This window comes from Ambystoma mexicanum, chromosome 8 (genome assembly GCF_040938575.1).
Source record: "Ambystoma mexicanum isolate Mex_15411 chromosome 8, UKY_AmexF1_1, whole genome shotgun sequence".
NCBI lineage: Eukaryota > Metazoa > Chordata > Amphibia > Caudata > Ambystomatidae > Ambystoma > Ambystoma mexicanum.
In genome coordinates, this window is record NC_090929.1 from 1466780865 (window position 1) to 1466807788 (window position 26924).

The 26924-nt window shown below is 44.3% G+C and overlaps 1 protein-coding gene across 1 annotated transcript in view; it reads right to left on the reverse strand.

Annotated features, from left to right (window-relative positions):
- Positions 1–26924, reverse strand: part of LOC138473115 (solute carrier family 2, facilitated glucose transporter member 9-like) — a 369925-nt gene that overhangs the window by 30822 nt on the left and 312179 nt on the right. The gene's annotated exons all lie outside the window — the stretch shown is intronic.

Sequence of the window (26924 nt, forward strand, 5' to 3'; positions counted from 1 at the left end):
AAGTGTAGGAAGAAGTTGAAACTTGCACACATTACCCAAAAGCAGGCACATTGGTTTAGGGGTATGTATTGCGCATGGGGGGGGCGTGGCAATGGGGTTTGTGGGGAGCAGGGACATTAGGGTGACCAGATTTCCAAAACGAAAAACCGGGAAGACAAACATAAAAGAGGGACTACCCCATTGCAGCCCACCTATTACAGCCCCTCCCCCACAACCACCACCCAATCATATTTCGAGCACTTCTCCTTTTTATAAACTGTATATGATCTCATTTGTGCAGTTTTGTCTGTGAATCTTGGCATGTTAATTCAAAACAGGCGTTTGCTCTAATTGATAAAACATGGCTTGCTGCACACTCGTTTCCAAGCCGGTCTCTGTGGCACAGTCAGTAAGTGTTGTGACTTGTACCTGAAAGGTTGGGGGTGCAAGCCAATTCTCCAACTTCCAAATTCTGAAAGTGTTGGAAAAAAAAAAAAAAAATCAATTTTAATTACCATAGCCACCCAACCATGCAAACCCCGGATGGGGTTTCTAAATGAAAAAACTCCTGGGACCCCGGGATGGAGGGTGATTTCCCCGGACTGTCCCGGAAAAACCGGAACGTCTGGTCACCCTAAGGGACATGCCAGCGCTGAACATAGTTCCAGTATTTTTTTTCGTGTACTTCGACCAGTGTGTACACAAACAGCACTTGTTGGTGTACCAATATGAGCAGCCACACGTAGCTGACGAGCTAAAATGCTGTTAGAACGTAGCTAGTATGCTTAGGCACCAAGGTACTTGGAAAATATAGCTACAAGAAGCGACTGAACACCTGTCATACGACAGACACTGGAACTCAAGTCGTTTAGTATGGGGACGCTTCTGTGGTCACCCTGCTTAACGTTCCACTTAGCTTTTATTTCAGCAGAATAACACTGTTAGTCCTCTGCAACAATGTTGTGTCACGATTAACTTGCCCAAGATCACCAAGCTTGTGTTCGAGTGGGAATGCTAGGATGAGTTTGACTCCAAATACGACTAGTTAAGCAATGTTCTGAATTAAGCGACCATGAACGTATATCACCCCAATTCCAAAACCCTGGAGGGTCTTACCTTCACAATGCCTTTGATGTAGCCATGCCTCTCGGCAAAGTCAACAGACCGGACCTTGGCTGGGCCTTTCCTGTGCTTCATATGGGCCTTGAATACGCCCTATGGTACTCCAGCCTTGCTGCAAGGTTCCCATACTCACTTGAGCTATCGGGGAACATGGGAAAAGTGGGAGCAGCCAGGGAAGGAGCACAACTCCTCCCAGTCATAAAGCAGAGTCAAGAGGAATGCAATTGTTGAATTTCCCATGCGAAAGGTGTCTAACCAGCAACCCTGTGAGGGGACTAGCTTGCATGAAGACTAACTCGTCCTACTCCCAAAGCAGAGACACAGACTAAAGTTGTTCAACTGGCAATGTGAAGAGGTCAGAGTGAATGCCAAATAAACTCAAAAGGCTAATCGAGAGAGACTGGAGACAAATACCCTGTGAGGAAAGGATACGGTCTCATAAGCCAAGAGAAGAACACTGGAGAAAACATGACACAAAGTCATGTTTATTTATAATGTGCACCAGACCCAAGGGTGTCAGGGCACAAACAGTACAGAATATGCAAGGCTTGTCTTAAGAAATATAGATTCGTAGTACCAAGAGAGTACGAGATTAGAAAGGAAAGCACTAAAGAAAGATCCCAGGAGAAAGCCATTATACAAGGGGAAAAAAGTCCCACGTAATCTCACCCATGGTGAATTGAGAGTCTATAAAACATGAGACAGGAGTGTGCAAAAGTATTCAAAGACTCACTGGCCACAGCATATCCCTAAAGTAAGCATTCATGGAGGATATAGCCAGGCTTTATTGAAGACTATTATAAAGAGGTAAAAGGTGAAACAGACATTTCATCCAGAGACTATTGAAGAAATCACCAACCCAAGAGAATAAGGATCTTCTCTAGGATGAGTCCAAGTCGTTTATCTTAGTGGCAGGATCAGGAAGTGTTAGGTTTGGACTGAGGACATTTTTATTTTTAAGACTTCCCGATAACCAGCGAGCACCCTTAGTCGTTTTGATAGGGAGGGTGAACCTTTTAACGATAGGGAAAGTTAGGCATTATATATATATTTTCATTAAAACCACTAACCTGCCCTTAAAGTATCAGACAACTCTTTCCGATCCGCCACACTACCCAACAACTTCAAATTGAAACAGGCCAACCAAGAAGGGAAAGAGGTGGTCTCGCCGTTGCATACAAGGACTAGCTAAAGATGACCACAGCACCACCACTTAACATCTCAAACTGTCAATCACTCCTCTTGCACTTAGACTTAGATCAATGCCTATCCAATTGTTGTCTAGGTGCACACCTATGAATTATAATTGTGTTCAGATTTCTGAAGATGTGTGGGGTTCAAGGGAGATAAACCAACCCTGACACAAGGTGGTACAAATAATGAATAACAGCAGTGGTCCACACCTTTGTGGGGCCCTCTCGTCCCTTGCACACCCTTTGTGTGTTGTAAAACAACCAATAGTTTTGTACTTCTTCGAATATTACTCAAATAACTTGAAATGATAACTTGATATACAAAATTAGTAAAAAAGATTTGCTTTTTGTAAATTTGATTTCATATAGATAATTACAGATCATATTACTTTTATATAGATTATTATTATCATAGTTAAGAAAACCAAGTTTATACTGATATCTTCATACATTGCTTCTATCTCCAGAAATTATTGTATGCACACCAAAATAGTAATCGACCATTCAATTCCAGATCATTTTTCATGTCCTTGAACTCACAACATTGGCGGTGTTGCAATCTCAAGTATTTACTCTACGCGTTTAGGGAATTAATCCCCTTCTTCAGGAGCTTTCTATTTAATATGGTTTTAGTCCTTTTCAATCTACAATATACAATGTATCACAATATTTCGTTAGGCTTAAATAGTCTTCTAGAGATCTGTCAAATGACCATCAATGTTCTTTTACTGTCATGCTTAATCCCTAGATAATCACCTAGATGATATAATAATTTGATGATTCGTTCAAACTTTCATCTTCAACCTGTTTTGGTGAATCACGTACCCTCCTAAAAATAGGGAAAGTATTATTGAGGCAACCTGTTCATTCCTTATTTGGAACAACTGCATGAGAAGCAAACTGGACAAGCCCCGTCACCCAATGCTTTGAGGGAAAGGAGATCCATGCAGGGCCCTGGGGTTTCTTATTACTGCTAAAGACTGGGTAATAGTTATGAAGCATCTTTTCACTGATGGGATCCAGGAATTATATTGTGGTCCCTAAGGCCCTAGGATGCATTGTTGTAAGCCACTTCCACTCATTAAGTATTCTGACACTTGTCTATACAGCACTTATATTGCACAATCAACTCCATTCCACAAACCACTTCAAGTTTGCAAATAGCCAGAATGATACATTCTGGTCCTCGCAGTCTGATGCAGTAAGAATACGTTCAAGAGGTGGAGAGCTGCTGGGTGAAATGTAATCGACCATAGATGTAAGTAAGCAATGTAACAGCTGCGGTAGACTTTATATCTCAACCACCTTGGCCCACCATGAACTTTTGCTCGTATCGCATGGAGTAAAAACTCAGAACCTTTGACTCCAGCTACAGCACTTGCACCTCAAAAACCATCAGATTTGGAGAAAAAAAAATTGCGAGTTTAGATCAGAGCTTAGCAGGCTCAAAAGTATCAACAATGTTCTTTCGCACAAATAGAAGGAGTTCCTCAAATAGGCTGGTAAGATTATCAACCAGTATCAACCCAACCCCAACGGAATCAAAATATGCAATGTTAAAAGACATTTGCATCACAACTGTGTGCTGCCCACAAAAAAAAGGTTTAAACAATCTATGCATTTTGTAACCCTTCAGTATACACTTCTGCCATGTGGATTTTGTAATCCTTCAGTGTACACTTGCACATTTCCCTTTCTGAAGGACTCAAACTCCCTGCACCAGGACTTTTATGGAGACTGCTGCCTTGACTGCCAGCCTGCTACCATTCCTACGCTAAGCTCTAAATATTACTGTTCACCAGATGCTTTCAACCACCCCTTCCCCATGCTCATCCTTTGCCCCCATTCGGACACCTTTGCACTGTTCACTTCCTTTTAACATTATAAAAAAGTAGCAACCTCCAACAGGAAGGCCAACTCCCCTATGGCTCCAATACCACCTGTCCTCATCAGCTAAATCCTTCTGTCCACTCCAAGGTCAGGGTTTTTATAATAAAAGTGAGGACTAGAACAAATATGTAAACGCCTTTCTGGCAGAGCAAAAGAACGAGATGTATAGATTCTGTAAATCATTGGAGATTCCTGCCTCTTGCTTGGGGTGAACATTAAAAAGGGACACCTGTCAAATTGCATAGCTAGCCCAAATGTTGGAAGGAAGTGTAATTTATATTCAAAGCCAGATTTAATGCCAACGTGCAGTGACTTATTTTCATTCAGCCATTGGGCAACCCACAGAAAATTTCAGAAATATATTTCAATCAATGCCCACCTTGAATATGTGCTGTGAAGTAGACAGTCCTTCTTGGCAAAGCACAGCTCTGTTGTGTGTGAATACCAGACCGTAAAATATCAAGCACAGGACACCATACATTTGGACTGCAGCTTTAAGCAGAGAAAAATGCATTTTAAGTGACTTGCTTTCTCAATTGCGTCACAAATTACTTAAAATGTGTGCGCCATATAGGACATTTTGTTATAGAATCATTTGATTAAAGTTGCACAGGGTTAATTTAATCAAGAGAAGCTGAAATGCAAGAATAAAGCTGCAGCAGTCTTCCGGCCCCAGTTCTGCTTTGCTAAGTAAATTGGGAAAGGAAAGCCAGGAAACTGCTGGGTAAACCAACATTTGAAATACTTTGCATTATTATCTTTCCTTGCCCAACATAGCTTGATTGCACGTAAAGGACATACATCATTAGTTTGTTCAATCCAGCTCAGGCCTTCTGCCAACATTGTAAGGAACCCTACTCTAGATGTCATGCAATTGGTCAGTACATCACTTAAACTCAAAAATGCATTAGCCTATGAAATGTTAACAGATAAGGTCACTGACATTTAGATACCCGGCACCCAATAATTGCTCTGGATTAGTCTAGGTGAAAGGTCAATGAAAATATGTACAGCTAAAGAAAATTATGTTGAATAGAAGTGACATGGAAAGAGAAGATTCAGGCGAGGTATTGTCTACGCCCTCTTGAGGTGAGCAGCTGCAATTGCACACTAAATAAATGCATTTGAAATTAAGATGAGAATACTTAAAGGTGTAAAAACCAAATAAGGCAGTACATCACAACCATAAATCGGATAAGACACCATATTTAGACAGTTTGTAGATTATAGTTAGCTCTATCGGAATCCTGAAACAATTATATATTGCCATGAGTCAAATTGCTCAAAATTGCTGAAACCCAGTAAAATTGTTAGACATTATCAGAATGTAGTCATTTAACACCTCAAAATGATCGCCCCGATGTGCAGAATATGAAAATATACATGTTATCAAGTCAGCACAGATAACTCTGAAATTAGAGTATACAAACTAAATTAGTATTTCTTCAGAAAGAGGATAGCATCCCTCGCATCTTTTAGTCACGTGGAAAACAAACATATCCTCTGACAGACCAATGGTGGGATTGTATGGGACTATAATGGCATACCCATACAAGAGAGAGGTATGGACAGATGAAATATTGGAAGAGGAAGAGAGAAGGGGATCAAACTGGAGTTTGGTGAGAAAACGCACATATTTACCTAGGCGGATGACATATCAATAGGGGAATGACTAGGCAGCGATTGGTGATCAAATTCCAACAGGTCCCCTGAATTGAATGTTTCCTGATAGGATGAGGTCTGGCTGACTGGATCCCTAGCTGCTTCACACGAAACCAGAATTTACATCAGAAAAGGTAAATCAACCCCAATTGCCTAAAGTGTCCAACTTGATCAGGGCGACATCTGGGAAGGGAATAGGACTGTGAATGTATGGAAATGCAGTTTGAAAAAACAGGCACACAGGTGCTAACATCCCCATGTTTTGTGTTCCATCTTCATATATCCAATATAAAGTGAGCTGGTTTCTTTAAGGGAGAGGGCGGGTTGACAAAATCTAGTTGGTTGGTGGCGCTGGCAAGGGGGTTGTTGCCCCTTAGTTACTACACAAATCAGTTCGAAGATGTTTTTGTGTGTGCAGGCATATTTATTATTTCAAGTGCAGCATAACACCTGGGGTACAGTGTACAAGGTTGGTGAACCCTAACAGAAATAATAGCCGACGCGCGTTTCAACCGAAGTCTTTCTCAAGGCTGTGCGAGGTGGGGGTTGGTGAGTGGTGGGAGAGTGAGTGGTTCAGTGACATGTTGCATGAGATGAAATCATGATAAATGGAATCATATCAATCCAGACATTGTATAACATAGTAGTGACATGTTCATGATGGAAAAATATATTAGATATTCATACAGTATGGGCCACGGTAAGACATGTGTACAGCGGCATGATTAGTGCATGGAGATACGTGGTGAGTGGGGTGGTTAGTGCAGATTGGTACAGTGAATAAGTAATAGGTGACATCATCAATGATACAGTAGGTAGATGTTGAAACAAAACATAATAGAAGGTCTGAATTAGACAATGAGTACCAAGGAGAATTGACAAGCGAAAGTGGAAGGAAGAGAGGTTGGAGAAAAAGTTTTGAAAACGAGAGTTAGAAAGTTGCTGATTAGACTGTGAATCACTGTAGTATGTCATGGTGTAAAGCCAAGCAAGCCAAGCTTACCATTGAAGTTGGGGTGGGGGCTCCCATTGGAACATAAGTAGAAGAACCCTGAGTAGGGCGTTAGTAGATGCTGGATAGCAGAGATGGTACTCATTGTCTAACCACCCCACTCACCACTCACCACGTATCTCCATGCACTAATCATGCCGCTGTACTCATGTCTTACCATGGCCCATACTGTATGAATATCTAATGTATTTTTCCATCATGAACATGTTACTACTACGTTATACCATGTCTGGATTGATATATAATTCCATTTATCATGATTTCACCTCATGCAACATGTCACTGAACCACTCACTCTCCCACCACTCACCAACCCCCACCTCGCACAGCCTCGAGAAAGACTTTGGTTGAAACGCACGTCGGCTGTTTTTTCTATCGTTACGGTTCATCAACCTGGTACACTGTACCCCAGGTGTTATGCTGCACTTGAAATAATAAATATGCCTGCACACACAAAAAAAATCTTCAAACTGATTTGTGTAGTAACTAAGGGGCACCAACCCCCTTGCCCGCGCCACCAACCAACTAGGTTTTGTGAACCCACCCTCTCTCTTCAAACTTCCTGGGAACCATGGAGCCTGGTTCCCTAACAAAACCATGCACCGGGCTGCAGGCCTAACCTTGAATAAAGACAAGTTGCACAGGGGACCTGGCTGTCCCGAAACCAAGCTCCTCACCCTTTGCAAACTGGTTTCTTTAAGGCCCTATCCACTTTGCAGTGAAAGAGTACATTCAAATCTGAAAGCATTTTGGCTGCCATTTTATAGTGGGATTGCCTTTGTAAAGTTCAAGGATTATTTGTGAACATATTTCACGGCCACAGCTGGTGTCATTTAGATCATAGAGGAATCACGAGCCACTATAGGCTATAAGGCATCAAGCAGTTAAAGCTACCGGTAAAGACCATAGCACAGTCTGGATATTTGCATTAAGAAAAGCATATTTAAAGAGTTAATTCTATTAAGATCGGTGTGAAGTGCTAATCCTCTACATCCTCTTGTCTTTCAGTGCCTAGGCAGATTCACATGTAGCGTGGGAGGGAAGAGGGTTTTCAACTAATTATATGTTACTGGAGAATAGTATATCTCCAGCCCAGAAAAAGAGAGACTGAACGCCTTGCATATAAGACCATTTTTTTTAAGCTGTGCATGCATCTGGATAGAAAGGAATACATTAATTTGCCAGAAAAGCCACACACACACACACACACGAAAGAACAAATCCAGGTTTAATTAAAGTTATACAAATTTCACTAAAAGAACTGCACCCACAGATTCAGAAAACATAAGATACATGCAAGTTCAGAACAGAATATATAGAGTTTGGTGAACATTACTTGTGAATTCAAACATACTTGAGCTAATACATTTACTATCTCACACCTGCGAATGGGAGTTGGTGCATTATATATGTACGTTGATTGATATAACTATCTCTGGTACCATACTTATCTTAATGCGAGAGAAAATAAAATGTTTGACCATACTTGCATTATATAAAAGTTTGTAGTGAGAAAGATTCATGTTTATGTAGAGGTCAAGGCAAAGGAGAAATGTCAGTATGTCTAGTATTTATTAGAATAAAGCATATATTTCTATGGCAATTGTGAGTGAAAGTGGACACCTTTATGGACTTATAGTGTGATTCATATAGGCAGGTAAAAGGACATTTAAAGAATTTGGTTTGAATATGTATAGATTATAATGATTTCCAGGATAAAGCTGGAGACTGACTTGGTTAAAGTTGCTTCAATGCTTTTAAATACATTTAAATGTTTGAATACCTCACTTTGTTCTTTGCCCTGAATTGTGCGGGGGGGATTATATAAATGGGAATATTAGATTCGTTTGTGAAGTCCGAGTGTACAACTAGACAAAATATAAGTTATTCTACACCATGATGAATGTCTTTATTGAATCAGAGATCCTTTTGGCCAAATTTACAAACTCCTCCATTAAGCGGCAAGCAAGCTTCTATGAAGGCAGCAGACCTTTCTCCAATGGATGAATCCTGGCCATACTTCTCGAGCAGTCTGCTTATTAGCAATTCCTAGATTACAGTGAGATAAAACCTCTGACTGCGTAAGTGGGGTTTCTCCCAAGCAGAGAATACAATAGGCCTCATTTACATCCGGGGTGACCTCCGAACACGAATGCCAATGTAGGTGAAATGCGTCTGCTGCATGAACTCCTGGATGCAGTGAACACTAAAACCATGCCATCTTACTGAAAAGGTTGCACCAGTTTGAAATCTAAGGCACTCTCCTGAATTTGATCACCCCCTTCCTTCCTGGCGTATCACGAATAGTCTTTTGCTTTTATTTCTCCAAAACTGACTTCTACTGAGGGTGCTTCAAGGCTTAAATATTTCATAACTATTATTCACTGATCCCAGACCTCTAAGGTTTCTTTACCAATCCTTCCACATGTAGTGTTAGAGTTCTGCCGATGATGCCCAAACCATATTAAAAACATACATATCTGCTCCTTCTAATACAGTTAGCCTAAGAAATGCTAAAACTAGAAGCAGCTCTATGGATGCCTCTTTTTCACCTTAATGCTTATCCATATGAAAAGGACGTTTTTCTATTCTGCTTTCATTTGCCCCAAAAATGTAGCTGGTTAGTTGGGCAGGTTGGGGGCATGTAGGAGGCAGTGGAAGAATGTGTGTGATTTTCCTCCACTTTCTATCAATTCAAATTTGAGCAAATGAATGAGAATGTCTAGCAAAAACAAATATATTAAAACAAAACACAAGGGCCATGTAAAATGGTGGCAATATCTCTATGCTAAAGACCATTGGGTCCACTTAAATGTACCTTCCTCAAGCACCTATGTTTCTACCGTGACAAAGGTACCTATGGCTTCCCAGGTGAATACATTATTCAAAATATCCTTTTGCAACTCTTAACATTGGGGTACAGCTTTTCTTTACTCTACTCTATTTTCACCACTAGCTAACCGGGGCAAGCAACAAGGAACTAGTACACTTATCTTGCCTAAGCTAATGGGTGATGCCCAAGGGTGCGAATGTACTAAATTTGCAAAATTCAGCAGGTTTAAATCTCATGGACACCACGTCACCTCATTGCTTTATTTATTTCACCAGGCCACCATGTTTAATTAATTGCCTCCAAGGTCTGCTGTACAACACCCTGGGAGGCCCTTATTTGTACAGGCAACTGCAGGGGCTATGCATATTTCCTACTCTGAGCACACCTTGAATTCTGACAAGTACGAAAAAGCTGGCCAACCAGTTGTTTACAGCTGCAGTCGACAGTCATTTTTTTAAAGCGGTTATGCTTCCACCTTAAAAAGCCTTTTAACCATGTGTTTAGGTCACAGAGACTAGCATGTCAAGTATCTCCTCCAAACACTTGCACAGTAGGACCACAGTGACTATCCACAGCAATAAAGTGCATGACACTAAGAAGACCATCACATCCATCAAATCTTCTTAGGTATAGGATACATCCTATCCAAGCACCCTGGCAATCACACACAGACTGTGGTGGCTTCTAAGTTTCATAGTCGGCAATGAAATCCCCAGTCTAGAACATTATCATGGCAAATGCACAGCAAACGTGCATGCAGCCACACGTTGAAAGATACAGGGGTCCACGAGGCACAACAATGTACACTAACTGGAAATAGTTTTTGTCCCAGAAATCTGCCGAGAGGATTGTGTTTCACAACCTTTTGAAGCCATGGACACTACATTTTTTACACTACCAGGTTGATAGACTCACAAGGCACAGCACTGGATGGCATGTTATGCAAATGCCGGTACACAACCATTGGCATCGTATGCTGGAGCTGCTTTTCTGGCAATGTTGTGTACTGCTGTACCTTTCGTCATGCTGAACCAAATCTTTCCTCAGTTCCTTGCTTTGCAGAAATTTTCTACTAATGTCCCAATTGTCTTGCCACACAGCATTCCTGGTGGGCTGTTTTCCAAGCTTGGTGTTTGCTTGAAATCTCATGTGGTGCTCTTCCCAATTTCACAGCCCCTTCTATTATACCACATTCTTATTTTCTAGCATGGGGTATTGTGGAAGCAACCTTTTCTCTGGCACTACTGCTCTGCAAGCACTACGGCACCAGGGCCCTTCTAAACTCTGCTGCTCCATGATGCCGAAATAGTGCACTGTGCTGCAACCTCTGTTACGGCATCCATTTGGCAGAAACCAGTGCAAATGTGTAAGTTGGGGGAGGTGATTTTAACATGTTAGTTGTATCCATGGGACATGGATATTTTGTCCACTTTTGTGCTGCATTACCTTTTATTTTGTGCTATTTTGGTTGTTTATGCTGCTTGTTACATAACTCTTTATTCCATCACTGCCAGTGTTAGTGTGGTTAAATAGAATAATTAAGCTGCCAAAGAAGAATCATATGTTGGGTCACAAGCTGATTAGGCCTGCGAGTTGCAAATGTTTCAAGCACTTTCACCGCGGGAGGCAAGTTATCTCAGTCTTGCTTCACAGTACCTTTCAATGAAGAAAAAGATGCAGCTGAAGACTTCTGTTCCTGGCAGTTCCTGCAGATCTTGCTGTTCCTGTGCCTCAGTCGTGGGGACAAGAGAGAGGATGTTGGTGGACTTGTGCGCTGCACTGGGACTAGTCCAAAAGCTAGCACTTGGCAAACTTCAAGCTTACTTGCGAGTTGATTGGTCCCACCAACTCAAAGGGAGAAGTTGTCCTTGCAGGGGCTTCTCTTTCGATGTGAACTTGGCGATTCGGACCTGCAGCAGGGCTTCACCAGGCAAACCAATGGTCCAGGAGTTGCAGCAGCCTTCCTCTTCAAGCTCTTCTTCGGTTCCTTCGTTCCAGTGGTCGACTCTGCCTTCCAAGCCAAGAGACTCTCCTTTTATTCAGTTCTCTCCCATTCATTCCAGCCTAGCAGTCACTCACCCTGCAGGGTGGCTGTCCTTGCCGGACAGTCAGCCAGCCAATCACCACAGAGTGCATTTGGGTCACCTAGGAAACTAAGCACAGGGAGTTTTGGGCACCTCCCTCACTTCCTGCCCAACCCAAACACTTGGGCACCAGAGGCGGTCTTCACTCCTGGAGCCTGCCAAAGGCGAATGAACAAAGAGACCAAACCTGGTTTGGCCCACAGCGCAAAACTCTAGAAGGACCTTTCCACAAAGAAATGGTGAAAAAACAAGACCGGGACCTGTTTTTACAGAGGGGTCTCAGGCGCCATCTTGAAAAACACGGCTCTGGTGATTTAACGCTACAAGCGCTCGAGTTCGGGAAAAATCATGGCAGTTTGTTGTAAAACCACTGCCACCAGCCATTCTGGGAGGAAGGGGTAGCATTTGACTGCTACATGAGTATCTAGACACAAAGCCTAGTAAAGTCAATTTCACTTTACTTGCTCTGGGAAACAGTAGTTTATCCCAGAGAAGGTATTTAAACCTTGGGAAAGCCTGAAAAGGGTTCCCTGTGCCACTGCACTGAAGGTGCTGTGTGACACAAATGAAAAGATGATGCCTATGGAGTTGGTTAGACTCCATAACCAAAGAAAACACAAGAGTAAACATTTCAAAACACGAGAGAGTGGGAAAAAGGGACACACTCTCTCCAGGTAAAGAAATCAAGTCCTGAAAATCCAGCAAAATTGCTGGGGGTCTCTAAGGTGAAGGGAATTAGCACTTATGAGAATTCTCCTTAAGGTTTGGTTAAAAAAAAAAAAAATACTAACTAGTTTTGGTGAACAAAGTGCTGTACGTTGACAGGGTTTATGGGTATATATTAAAGGGTTACGGGGTGCTGGGGTGGGAGCCCTTAAAGCATAACATTGAACACCATCATAACATTTAGGGTAGCAATCAGTCAGCGGGGATTATGCAAGAAAGCTGAATGGCGGGGTGGGGGTGAGCTGCAAAGGGACGTCTGAAGCAGGGTCGGATTGGCCCCTCGGCCGTGGCCGGGCTGAAATCTTTCCTGGGGAGTGGGGGCTGGTTTCTGCCCATGCCTGGGCCGGTTTCGATTTTTCTTTTTTTTAAATTGATATTTTTTTTTCTGCAAAACCATATTTTTCAATATTTTTCGTAGTGTACTTAGGAACGATGCTATTTGATGCCACTTCCTGTTTGTCAAGGAGTAAAAGGTCGTGTTTCATCGCTTCCCAGGATGTCACTTTGGGGTGGGGTCAAATGACATCACTTCTGTTGATGTCATCAGAGGTCAAGGGTAGTGAGGCGAGAGGTGGGCCACTTTTTTTTTTTAGGTGTCCGGGCCTATTTCTTGTCCCAGTCCTACCCTGGTATGAAGGTATACTGGGCTGGGCTGGGCTGGGCGGGTGCATAATTAAGAGGATGTGAAGGGACTCCTTGAAGAAATCGTCCTTTCTCCTCTTCTGCTTATCAGATGGCTCATGTCACTCGACAAGCGTAATTAATGACTAGGTCAGTCTGCAATATGCGTCAGGTCCTGCAACACATGGTGCTATTTTGGGGGATATTACCAGCACTGTATTTGTAGCGTTTGCTGCTGGTCACCAGTGTACAGTTGCAGCAGCCGTCAAGCCCACCCTAAAGGTTTCCAACCAATATGATATCCCACCAATGACGCTTTCAGAGAGGCATTTTTAAAATCCTTTAAGAAGGTGGAACGTATACAGCAAAAACAACGGATTGACATAATGGAAGGGTAGAAAATGCAATGAGGCTTATAGAGGAAACGGGGATCCAAGGTATCTGAAAGATGAAGCAAAAAGGGGCCCACTGCACTGAAGACCAGCAGTCAAAGGACGGCATCTCAAGTCTGAAGGTTAGGAGCCGGTTTACCAAGGAATGAAAGTAACAAACGGGTTTAGGAAAGAGCTGGGGTTCAACTAACCAGGAGTTTCGGGGTGGTGAAGGACTTTCGTTTAGAGGTTGGATGTCGAGGGATGAGATCTAAAGTTTAGGGAGAAGTTTAGCAATTAAAGCAGAGGCCATTTAGCAGTCAGCCTAAAGAATTGGGGGCCTGGTGAAGAAGCGATAATTGTGAAATTGAGCTCACTCCAGACTCAACCGCACACATTGTTTGATCTTGAGCAAATGGACTTGCATAGGCCATTTTTTCAGCTGAGGAGGAAGCGCTATGCTGCCACCGCGCATCATTGGGTAAAGCACGCTCATGCGCTTTAACGTTTGCAAAGGTTGTTGTTGCGCTCCCCTCCGTAGCTGGGGTTGAACGCTGCGCTTCCCACTTCGCCCAAAGGGCCTCATTTTCTTTACAAAGGGACAAGAAAATCCTGCAGTAATAAACCTCTGAATGCATATGCGCGCCCAGCATTCCACTGGCTCCAATAAACAGCATCCCCTAGATTAGGCTGAAATAAACAAGGACTCCAGCTCCCCTTTGTTTCAATGTAATGGATTTAATGAGCTTAGGAGAAGTTAAGGCGGCAGTCCATTATTTCCACATCACGCTGGATAGAGGACACTTAATATAGAAAAATTCATGCAGAACAAAATATGAAATGGTGTTCACAGTTCACCGAGGTTTTTTTTCTCCAGCCTCGTTGTTTTAAAAGTCATATTCATCATTGTTTATGAACAATGAGCCATAAAAATCCTAATTAAAGATGTAATTACACTGAATAAATTCTCAACAGAAAATGAATTATAGATTTGTTGGAGGCGCTGCTAATACATCAATTGGATAAACCACTCCAGCCCTCATCCATCATTTTTAGATAGAGCTGGCAAAGCTTGCAGTCTTGCTTCGCTTTCCATGGATGTTCTTTCGTCGCTGTGCGAACACACACACCAGGGCAGGGCTCCAATTTGGCTTAATTTCTGTTCAGTTAAGGCTAGTCGCATAAGAACAGACTGTTCCATTTTAGCAAGCAGATATATTTGCATGCCACATTTTTATTTTAGGATTTCTACATTGCTTCACTAGAACACCAGTCCACCATATACAGTGGATCCTACGCCACAGCAGGTCACCTTCCCTCCATCCCAGCACCATGAAAATCTGCACAGGTATGGAGCAATAAAGCGGGGTTCTTCCACTGGTTAACGAGCACTAGCAATGCCAACAATTTCGGCTTTTGTGTGGGCATGGAGAGGGCATTTACCAGTGGAACTAACTGGCTATTTATGGTAGCAAGTACAACATGGTGCAAGTAACTACGCATCTCATAGCAGTGCCTGATAAATGCCTAATACTTAACCACAAGCCAAAACGGTTGGCTTTGCCAATGCATGTTTTCAACAGGACTTCAAAGAAGAACACACACAGTGCTTATAAACCGAGTGGCTGAAGGCAAACCTGGTTAAGACATTTTTATTATTACACCAGTAGCGTGTTTACAACTCAAGTAATTACGTCTCAGAATACTGCTTTGAGAAAGTACTGGCAGGCACTTCGAGTGCAAGGTTTCATGGTAAGTTGATTAACGCGAGCTCAAAGAGTTCACATGAGGCAGTGTTTTGGCAGGGAGGGAGGGAGCGGGAATTGGCATACGGATTAGCATGGCTATGGGCAGTCAACGGATGGGTGTTATGCCTGCACACTCTGGTGCTTGTGGGACACAGCTTGCATAGAAGGATGGAAGTGTTCCAGAAGAGAATGTTAACAGGAGATCCGGTTGAGTTGCTGATTGGAGAAGAAATGGGAAGGTGTTATCCAATAAACGTTACACTCCACTTACATTATAAGAGGTCTCCACAACAAGTTGGCGACAAGCCTCCAGTCGGCACTACGAGGTAATCCCTGTCCAGCAAACCCAAGTTCATCTGAAAACGGGGGGTGGAGGGGGAACATCTGCCTCTCCGACTGCAAGTCCTCCAGGTAAGAAGAGCGCTGCCCGCTGTCGCAAAAAAAAAAAAAAAAGTGATGCTGTCATCAGACCCCACTGACTAAAGGCCAATCCCTTTGACCCAAATTGGCCCAGTCATTTCACCATGGCCATCCAGAATGGAGACATCGGCCTAACTCCCCATTGAACCGCACAACTTCAAGGCCTCCAGGCATTGGCCAGCTAGGGTGCATGGCATACAGTGTGCGTGTTGCCACTGTCCTACACAAAATACTGACAGTGTTACGAGAGCAGCCTTCCACTGACAAAGAAAAATGTAAATTCATGGAAAGCGAGGTAGAGAATCTGGGACATTAACTAGAGAAGGCGCTGAATCAAAATGTTCTCACAGCACTGAACCACCTAACAAGGTCGAAATAATGTAATTTCTGGGACTGAGTTCTATTCATTTATTGTTTATTAGTACAGCGCTTATACAGAAGTGAAGTGCGTCAAAGCGCTTCAACACGGGGAGGGAGTTGGGCCTTGAATTTTCCGAATGATCTAACAAAGTAGTAACTAGAGTAATAGACCTGGTGGCATGTCTCCTAGTGCAAGTGCATGAAGTGTAACAGGCGCAACCCGATTAGGGAGGGGAGACAGACAGAACTTACTAAGCCTACTAAATTCAGGTCATGCAAGTGTACAGACGGAGTGCAAGGGAGGTGGACAGGGGGAACAAGTGCACTCAGGCCAGCAGGGTCCTTGTTTAAGTGCACTGAGGTTACCCCTTCCATGGAACGTATGCTTAAAATGCAGTAGTGCTGAGCATAGTGCGGAGGCCCGCAGTGCAAAGTCTGGCGGCAGAGCCTGGGACCTGTGAGGCTCTGGAAGTGAGCCAAGCGACCAGTCAGCAAAAGCTGAACAGAGTTCGGGGAGATATGGAGGAGTGAGACAGAACGAGAGTGGAAGTTAGCAGCAGAGAGGAAGAGCAGAGAAAGGTCTTTTTGGAACTTAAGGAAATCTGGCTCAAGGTGGAGGGAGGCAGGTAGGCTGTTCCAGAGGTAGGCACCTGCAGAGGATAAAGATCTACCCCCAAATCTCTGCTTGGAAAAATAGCTAACCCAGATAGAGTTGGTTGGACGAGCGGGGGGCTCTAGAAGGAGAGTATTTAGGAGGAGAGCGTTGTAGATAGTGCAGGCCCCGGCCCCAGAAAGTCTTGTGGGCTATGCACAGGGTATTGAACTTGATCCTAGCAGCCACGGGGAGCCAGTGGGGGGATTTCAGCGCTGGAAAAATGCTGTCCCTGGGCTGGAGGCCAAGGATAAGTCTTGCGGTTCTGTACTGGATGAGTTGTAATGGACTGATAGTGGTAGTAGGAAGACTGAGAAAGAGGCTGTTGCAGTACTCTAGCCTAGAGAGAACCAGGGCGCTGGAGATGGTGCGCCTTTTGGGGAAGGGGAGAAAAGGTAGAATACGGTGGGGTGAAATAGCCCTAAACTACAGGCTGGAGTCAGTGGGGGAGATATGCCCTTTAGCAAAAGGCCTGTGCAGGAGTATGTGCAAAATGAGGCCCTTGCTAAAACACGAAGGAGCAGATTTGGGCATTTAAGCCTAGCGAGGCCTGAACATGTTGCTTGCCACACATGAGGGGAAGACCTCAAGACACTTGAGAAAGATCCAAAAAAGGCTGAGACCATCTCGGAAAAAAACAGCAGCATCCAGCGGGTACATTTATGTGCAAACTTGCCCTGCAGAATGGAGTTTTTTCCTTCCTATGACCAAAAGCAATTCCTTTAAAGTCCCTTCCTTTGTATTAAGGATATGCTCCTGAAAATGGGGGCAAAAGTATAATCAAGTAATTGTGTGCTGGTGCATCATGAGCCCATCATGAAATGGCATAATTCGCAGAATCCACGTGAAACTGCCACAGAATGAAGGGTCACAGCTGGAACTTTCTGCAGTAAAATTGTAATTGGGCATTTAAACAACAACACTTGAAGTGTCCATATGTTCAGCTAAAGTTTTGTAAAATACTTTGTGCTGCCTTTCTATAATCAGTGAGTGCAGGCAACCACTGTGCAAGGGCTTGTACATATTGAAACTGTGCCATTCTAATAGTTGATTAAGAAAATGTTTGCAGTGTGGAGAAATACCAGAGTTTCACTTCTCTTTCTGCGTGGGCTCCTTAGGTGTGACACTGGCTGTGTCCAAGCCTGGTTGCCAAGGGGATGGCTTGAGGAATTCTCTGTTTTCCCAGTTTTATGACCATAAGCACTTGAGCCCAACATAGAATCTGCTGTAGCTTGCAATTAGCCCTTTGAAGCAGGAACATCAACCCTAGTGACATTACAGACCCACATGGCAGAGGGTAGGGGCAGGATTATAGAGAGGGTTGATGTGCCATTGGACACAATGGTGAGATATGCTTTTCTTCACGTAATATGCACAATATCAATCCCAGAATATTCATGTGTAGATTTCTGGAAAGCTGTCCGCAAGCTGCATATGGTCAACCGAAAATGATTTTGGTGACCCCAACTTAACAAAAGTTATAAGAAAAAAATTGATTGTGATTTCTGCGTAAATATGACGATCATAAAAATGTGAGAGAATGTGTAACAGGTGATAGGTATTCTGCCCATCGAATGCCTGATTTTTCAGTAATATAGTTTGGACAGAATTAGGGGAAAACTGTAGCTTTGCCCCAATAGGTCTGACGGTCATCAAACAAGGGTGAGGTGACTGCCTGAAAAATATAGTATTTAGAAATGCTGCCATAACATGATAAGCAAAGGTATATATTAAAATGTGAGAGTTCCAGGTAGAAAAGCCAGATCCAACCCCCTGCCTGTGTCATATGCTTGATGGGGGATCCTCCCCTGACTGCTCAAATCCCTCCTACATTCTCTGAGCCTACCGGCTTGCAGCGGGGGAGCGAACCCTTAACCACTGCCCAATCAGTTGTGCAAGAAGGATGACACAGCAGTGATGTCATTTGGCTTATAAATAGGTTACTCCTCCTCAACTCAGGATTCTCTCTACAAAATCCAATGTGTTCAGCTCACTGAAAATCTGGAGCTATCCTTACAGAAAATTTGGGCTAGTCTCAGAAGTGAAGCAGGGAGCTGGAGTAGCTGATTGGGAGGACAGAGTGAGGCCTTGCCTGACCTCCTATGATAGTCCCTGCAGTGAAGCGCTGGTGCCCTTGATGACCATAAAGTCAATGGTTTCTGTATGTATAGACCCCCAGCCACAGAGTTAAAAAGTCCTATCTATTTAAGCACTACCATAGGGTGCCCCATAAGGAAAAATCCTTTATTCTATCGGTTTGTGAAATTTAGTAATTTTTCTATTGAAAAGTATTTTATTTGTCTCTGCATTGTGGTAACTCTCCCATTGACAAATACTGTGTTCATCTGTGCATTTAAGTCATTTTTACTATGGAACAAAATCCTCCCCGGTTGACCTGTTGATTATAGTTCTCTTTCCACTGAAAAGTCCTTTCTTTGTTTGCATAGTTATTTTCCTGTGGAAAAATCCCATACCTGCCCGTGTATTTTTGCCACTTCCCAATTAAGAACTCCCAGTGTCTGTGTAGGTCCTTTGTATATTTGGATTAGTAAATCAATTAATTCCCCCATTGAAATTCACGGATCAAGATCGTTGCAATTCGAAACCTACATCTTGCTCCCAGTGCTTTTATTAATTATTATAGTCATTAAAGTGCTGCTTCAAAAGAATTATTCCATTATGAGCTAAAAACGAATTTGTCCGTAAATTGTGTTTAAAAACAAATCCCCATTTGCATCCATCATATTAAACCCAAACAGTTGTTCTCACTGTGAGAATCACTTTGCCCGAGTCATTTTCACTGAAAACCGTGGTTCCTATGTGCAATTCTCATTGTTGAAAGCGTGTGTTATTTTCATCCACAGCCTAATTAGTGTGATTTACAATTTTGTTTTTCCAAAACCTTCTCTTACTCCTTTAAAAAGGGATTTTCATAGAGTATTCCTCTTCCTCCATCATGCTCGGATTTAGTATTGCCTTTCCTTCATTTTCATGGTTTTGAGCTTGCTGTCATTTCAAGTGCCAGCAAAATTTTGTGAGATTTGCAATTTCGTTTTTCTAAATATTTCTTTTCACCTTTGAAAAATAGTTTTTCCTATTCCATCCTTCTTCCTCTATCCTACCCTGATCACAGATTCAAATTATTTTCCCTTTTATTTTGGAGTTTTATTTCTCATGTGCTGCCTCTTTTAAAATTGGATTTCCTATCTGTGCTAGCTAGTCCGTTTTGAAGCCCTATTTGTTCTCTAATGTAAACCGCCCCAAGTACCCATGTGAGCTGTCCATAGCAGTAGCATCAGATCATTGAAAACCCATTTTTCCATTGTCACAGGGAGGGGAACGCTTAACCTTTCTGCAATCGGTTGAGGGAAATTATTTGGCTTTGCTTTTCACAACACAAAACTCGTGTGGTATTGAAGTATCTTTTAACCTGATTATGCTCTAGAAGCCTGTGCATTGTGTTGCAACATCAGTGGCTGCTGTCATATTTTTGTTCCGATTGAAGATTAAAATGATAAATTAATACATTATTCCTTGACAACACACCGGCCTGGTTCCTGGTCTGTTGGGAAAAGGGGTGATGGTGGAGGTTGGGTGCGAGACGGGGTGGAGGCCTCCTCAAAAGAATTCGGTATAATAATAAAAAGCGTTTTATTGTGCACCATCATCATTGCAGGGGTAGAAGGTCCCCAACTTTCTTGGGCTGCATAATATCTCATGACAATGCCTCTGAGGAGGTGCATCTGGTAGTGGGACTTTATGGACATGTCGGAGATGTGAGAAGAGAAGGAGAGAGGAGTCGAAAAATGACCACTTTTTTGCCTCTCTAGCAGGTGGGGGCGCAGGGCCAAGGGAGGCCGGCCAGTAAGAAATTGGGAAAGCGGAGGCAGGGGTCCCATTGAGGACTATCTCTGCCTTACTTATTCAAGGTTTATCCAACATTTTCCAGCCAAGTGCTTAGCTCTGAGAGAATTACTGAATAAAGGAAAAGTCTTTGATTGGACCAAATGGCATTTGAAGAGATAAAGCCGATAATCCAAGCCCCTTGCCTGAAACAGTTTGACACATGGAAGACGTCTGATCACAGCCGACACCAGCAACACAGGGCTGGAGGCCATTTTATTGCAATTACAGTTTCAGAATGGACAGTGGCTTTCGCATTCCGAACACTTAAGCCAGCCGAGCTGAACTACTCTGTGATAGAGCAGGAAACACTAGCCTCCCTGTGAAGCATTTTAGGCAGTAGTTGTGGGGAGCATCTTTTATGATCCATACGTACAGACCACTATAGTACAAGTGTTAGCTGCAAGAGGGGCAACAGGGTATCGTGTTAGCTGCAAGAGGGGCAACAGGGTATCTCCTAGGCTAGCAAAGATTTCAGCCAACCTCCAAGAGTACACTTCTAAAGTAGAGTACAGGCCAGGGAAAAACAATGCAGCAGCTGATTGTTGAGACTTCCTCTGGCCAATAGAGAAACAGAACATACACAGACTATTCCATTGTAGCATCGGTAAACATAATATGCAGCGAAAATGCAATATCTTCAACATAGTGTGACCATGCTCTCATAACCTACCGGGTTCTACATGCCACAAGGATGGCCAAACAGTACTACACTCACAGAAGGAAAAACCTTACAAGAGGGTAGTAGTCGAACTAGTTTTCAGGCAGGACCATATAATCCCCCAGAAACAATATGACAGACAATAATACAACAAGCACACAAGGCCCCCCCACGAGTTACATTAACAAAAATGATTTTTTTCAACAAATAGACATATACAATGAACTACAGTTTTTAAAGGATGTGATTCACAGGGAAGGTTGGCCTGGGACAGATAATGGAATTCAACTGACGTCGAGCTAAATGAAAGCTTACCCTGAAGTGGCAGGTATAAAGCACTACCAGATAGCACTATATCAACCACAGTCAATGGGCTTGTGGAGCGGTTCAATTACGCAGTCAAGGACTGCATACAGCCAGCAATGAGACATATGTTAGAAATGTACTGGCACGCACACCACACTGACACAGGTGTTGCTCTATTTGACCTTTTGAGAGGAAGAAAGGCACCCACTGCGACAAAACCATGGTGGTTCATAAGAAAAGATAAGTTAGAAATGTTCTCCACCCATGCTTATCAAAGAGTTAAACTGGAAATAAAAAAAAAACAAAGGGCCATGAAGGTATGGTATGACAGCATGAAAACAATCAAAGAACAGTTGTTTTTTGTTGGGCAATTAGTTCGAAATCGACATCCTGGACATGTAGGAAAGGGCAGCAGCAGTTATTGTCCTCCCACCTGTATACTGCAAGTCATGAAGTATGTCATTCGCAAGACAGACGGGTGGCTGTGGAATGTTGTAGGAAGGGTGGCTACGATTCCACATTATGGAAGAATGAGTGGAAACTCACAAGGTGCATCTCATGATGCAAAGGCCTTCCTTTGCAGACAGTCACATGCCGCAAAGGAAATATTAGGTTGTTGTATTGTGCAGGAAGTGCATGCCAACGCGAACAAGAGAACGCTATGGGTTGTACCCCAGCGGTAGACAAGGGAAATAGTATTTAAGTTAGTGCAGGCACACAAGGAGTCGCGCGGAGAAGTGAGGTGGAGCACACAAGACTCAGTTGCTAGCAGAGTGAAAAGTAGAGCTAGGATATCAACAATTCCCATAAGGCTGCAAAACTAGACATTCGCAGTGTCAAGCTCATGAGCATCATTACGTTTTAAAGAAGGGAAGTATTGGTTCACAAGTGGGAGAGAGGATGCCAAGTGAAATGTGTTCATTGTGTTTGTAATCGGAGCAGTTCTCCTTAAGAGATTACACATTGATGGCTCGAGCTGATGTTCAGAACCATTGTTTACAAACGTTGCAATTGTTTGTTATTGTAAGGATAGGGATGTTTCCTAGATCTTTGTTCTACCTGCACCCTCTGTTGCACAGCTTGAGCAGAAGGAGAGGAGTGTCTGCCAGATTACCACGGTTGGTAATCAGGCTCACAGAAGCCACTAAATTCTCTGGTGGACAAAGGTAAGCCTGGAAATGCTGCCTAGGACACTATCCCAACATAACCGACCCCCAACCTGCCACAGGTTTGAGTTAGCCATTACACAGCCTTGGCAACAACCGTGAGGGTCGAAAGACGGGTCGGCTGATTTTCAAGATTCTTTCATTTGATCTTATGATAAAGACTTACATTGTTTCAAGAACTGAAGTCCAAGAAGCATTCTTTCTTGTTACCAGCACTATTGATTTATGTCAAACCTGATTACTCAGGATCAGCGCATCAGATTCACTCTCAATCCGAATACTTACAATTTATGTGTCCTGGTTCCTCTAGGGGGTCCAGTGGAAGTGTGTGGACGCTGCAGATCCAATCAGCACTAATTTCCTTTAGCAATAACTAATAGTGGTATCAAAAAGTGCACAGTTATCTCACGACCCCTAGTTTCTCTTTACAGAAATATCTTTGTGACATATGACCACTTAACACCCAGTACTGTAAGTGATCCTAACTGGGCAAATGAGCAGTCAACTTTGAGACGTGGTTCAATGCCACTGCTCTTGACTCACTCCTTCCTGAGGGCTACAAAAGTCTCTCTAAACACAGATGCAATAGGCAAGGATTTTGAGTTGGCTTGATTTTCCCCTAGTGGGTCCCTGCTTGCATCATACTCAATCCTACTCCTCTTGAATGCCTTGTCTGGATGCTTGGGGACTCGCCTAATCCCGCTCTCACACCCTCGCTACCATCCACAGGCCCCCTCTGGCCCCATTTATCTCTTCCTCTCTGAATGGGCTGACTTGGCCTCCTCCTCCTCGACCTCTTCTTCCAAACTCCTGCTTGGTGATTTAAATATCCACCTCGACTCCCTTGAATCATCCACCTCACTGTTCGGTGTCCTCTGGGACTCCCTCTCTCACACTATTCTTCCTTCCAGCCCAATACACTCAGCCGGACACAATATGGATGCCCTAATCTCTGGTGACATGTCTATATACAAACCGGTCACCACCCCCTTCTCATGGTCTGATCACTCTCTACTCTCCTCCTGCTCCGGGGCCCTTGGCCCTCTATCTGAGCCACTCCCAGCCTCGCTTGGCACCACCCGACCGATGTCACGTCATTGCTTTTGCTTACACCTTCACCCCACACCCCCTGCTTCTGACTCTCCCTCTGACTCGGTCCTTGCCAACCTGCACCTCTCCATCACCAACACCCTTGATATCCTTGCCCCATTCATGAGGATCCATCTCCAAGTGTAACGGCTAGTACGATTCAGATCTAGCATCTCTGAAACATAAGTGCAGAATTCCTGAATGGAAGTGGCAGTCCTTGGGCTTACCCTCTGACAAACTGGCCTGCGTCCTGCTCCAAAGGCAATATCGTTTCTCTATCCATTCCAAGAAGCAGGCCCACATTTAAGCCTGCATCTCTGGAGCCACTAACATGATATATGATATGGCATTTATAACGCGCCTATACACAAGTGTTTCAAGGCGCGACGAGGCAAGGGAGGGGGGGACAAAGGGAAGACAGACAGCGATCTTACTAGGCCAGGTGACATTCAGATCGCGCAAGTGCAAGAGAAGGGGGAAAGTGAAAAGTGCATGGGCGAAGGGAGAGGGGAAGTGCAGTAAATGGTATAGTAGAATAAATAAAAAGTGGCCAGCTGGAGGCAAGTGCAAGTTAAGTGCAGACATAAGTGCTGGTAGGGGGACTGTAGGGATACAGAAAACAGTCCCCAGGTGCAGGGGTTGCCAGGGAGGCAGCGCAGGTGTGCAACTGGCGAGGCCTGAGCCCGAGATCAGAAAAGGTGGCCAGGTATCCAGTGCAGTTTCAGCCAGGAGTTCAGCAGGCAGAGGGGGAGAGAAAGCAGAAGCAAAGAGGAAGGTTTTGAGGTGCTTCTGGAACCAGAGATGGTCCTCATCAGGTTTCAGGGAGGCAGGAAGGCTGTTCCGTAGGGAGGCCACTGCTGAAGAGAGATCTACCACCAACTCGTTGCTTGGAGAAGCGACTGACCCTGAGGGAGCTGGAGGCGGATGAGTGAAGAGCTCGAGAAGGGAGATATTTAGAAAGAGAGTTGAAGGTAATGCAGCCCCAGGCCCCAGAAGACCTTGTGGACAATGTAGAGGGTTTTGAATGTAATCCTTGCAGCCACTGGGACCCAGTGCAGAGATGTCAGTCCTGGAGAGATACGATCCCTGGGGTTGAGGCCAAGGACAAGTCTCGCAGTCCTGTTCTGGATAAGTTGCAGAGAGTAGAGGTAGGCAGATTTAGAAAGAGGCTATTACAATAGTCCAGCATTGAGCGAACCAGGGCTCTGGAGACAGTGAGCTTCTGGGGGAAGGAGACAAAAGGAAGAATGCCTCTGAGGAGGTGCAGCTGGTAGTGTGACTTCTTAGAGACGTCAGAGATGTGAGGAGAGAAGGAGAGTGTGGAGTCAAAGATGACCCCAAGGCTTTTAGCTTTGCAGGTGGTAAGGAAGGAAGGAGCAGGTGTGCCGATAAGTAGAATCTCAGTCTTAATGGCATTAAGGCAGAGGTCATTGGCGGCACACCACTCTTTGATAGCAGACAGACGGTCAGATGAAAGAAGGAGAGGAGGAGGCCGAGGGTAGGCTGAAAATGAGCTCGGTATCATCTGCATAGCAATGAAAATTGGGGCAGAGAGTCCCAGGTATTGGTTGAACAGCCAGGGAGAGAGGTTAGATCCCTGGGGGACACCACAGGTAGAGAAAAAGATATCGGAGAGGAAGGACCCAAGTTGTACCTGGGAGGGTCAGTCAGAGAGGAAAGAAGTCAGCCATGCCAGAGCCTGACCAGTGATACCCAGGTTATCACGGAGAGGGTTGAGCAGGATGGCATGGTTGACAGTGTCAAAGACAGAAGAGAGATCAAGCAAGATGAGGACGCATGGCGTGTTAGAGTCAAGGTTGGAGAGCAGGTCTTCACAGATGTTCAGGAGAGCAGTTTCCGTGCTTCTGGCAGCTCTGAAGCCAGACTGATGGTCATGAAGACAACCAACAGATTCAGTGTGGAGATTAAGCTGGGAGATGGCCAGTTTCTCCAGGAGCTTGCCCAGGAAGGGAGTGATGGAGCTTGGGCGATAGTTAGCTGGGCAGGAGGGGTCGGCAGAGGGTTTCTTAAGAAGAGGGTGCACAACGGACTACTTCAGAGGGGATGGGAAGACTCCAGTGGCAAAGGAGTGATTGCAGAAATCAACCAGGGCAGGAGCCAGGGAGTCGATGTGGTCCTTGATAGTTTGAGGAACAGGGGTGAAACTGTTTCAACAAGACTTTCATAGATCGGACTTGTCTAGAAACCTTGTCTGCAGAGAAAAGGGGAGAGGCAGAGAAGGAGAGGGGGGTGGCTGCAGAAGGGCCAGAGGAAGAGCAGGGAATGGAGGGAGGAAGGAGATAGGAGGAGAGTGAGTACAGGATGTCCTGAGTTTATGAAATTAAGTGAGAAGCCAGTGCCGTGCAGAGGGCCTGGGGAGGGACAGGAGAGGTAGAGACTGCGGCAGGATTGGCTAGTTCCTTGCAGATTTTAAAAGAGTTCTGCTGAGTTGTTAGAAGCCGCAGAGATGCGGGCTTGGATACAAGCTCTCTTCTTGGTGAGGACGGAGAGCCGGTATTGCCTTTGCAGCAGGCGAGTTTGTCAGAGGATGAACATGAAGCACGCCATTTCCTCTCGGCCACCCTGCAGTTGCGTTTTAGGGTGACTAGGTCTGTGTCATATCAAGAGTTACACTTGGCTTTGGGCTTCAGGTGGATTCTCATGACAGGGGCAAGGATAGCAAGAGTATCAGATATAGAAGAGTGGAGCGTAGAGAGAACTGTGTCAGGGTGAGAGTCAGCCAAAGGGGGAGGAGGGGTGAGAAGGTGGCAGCAAAAGCCTCAACTGACACGCGCTTCATGGGTCGGGTGACCAAGAAGGTGGGTGGCAGTGCAGGTGGTGGCTTGGCCTGAGTCGTAGCAAGGGTGAGGTGGGAGGATAGGAGAAAGTGATCACTCCAGGAGAGACGAGTGGAGAGAGGGACAGAGAGGGGAAGGTCTGAGGAGATCAGAACATCGAGAGTGTGCCCTGCAGAATGAGTTAGGCCAGAGGGGAGAATGGCAAGTGAGAGAGTCGCAGAGGTCGCAAAAGAGTCCAGAGGGGGGACAGGAGGCATCCATGTGGATGTTGAAGTCTCCAAGAAGGAGGAGTTGAGTGCTTGAGGCCAGGAGTGAGGAGGAGAGATCC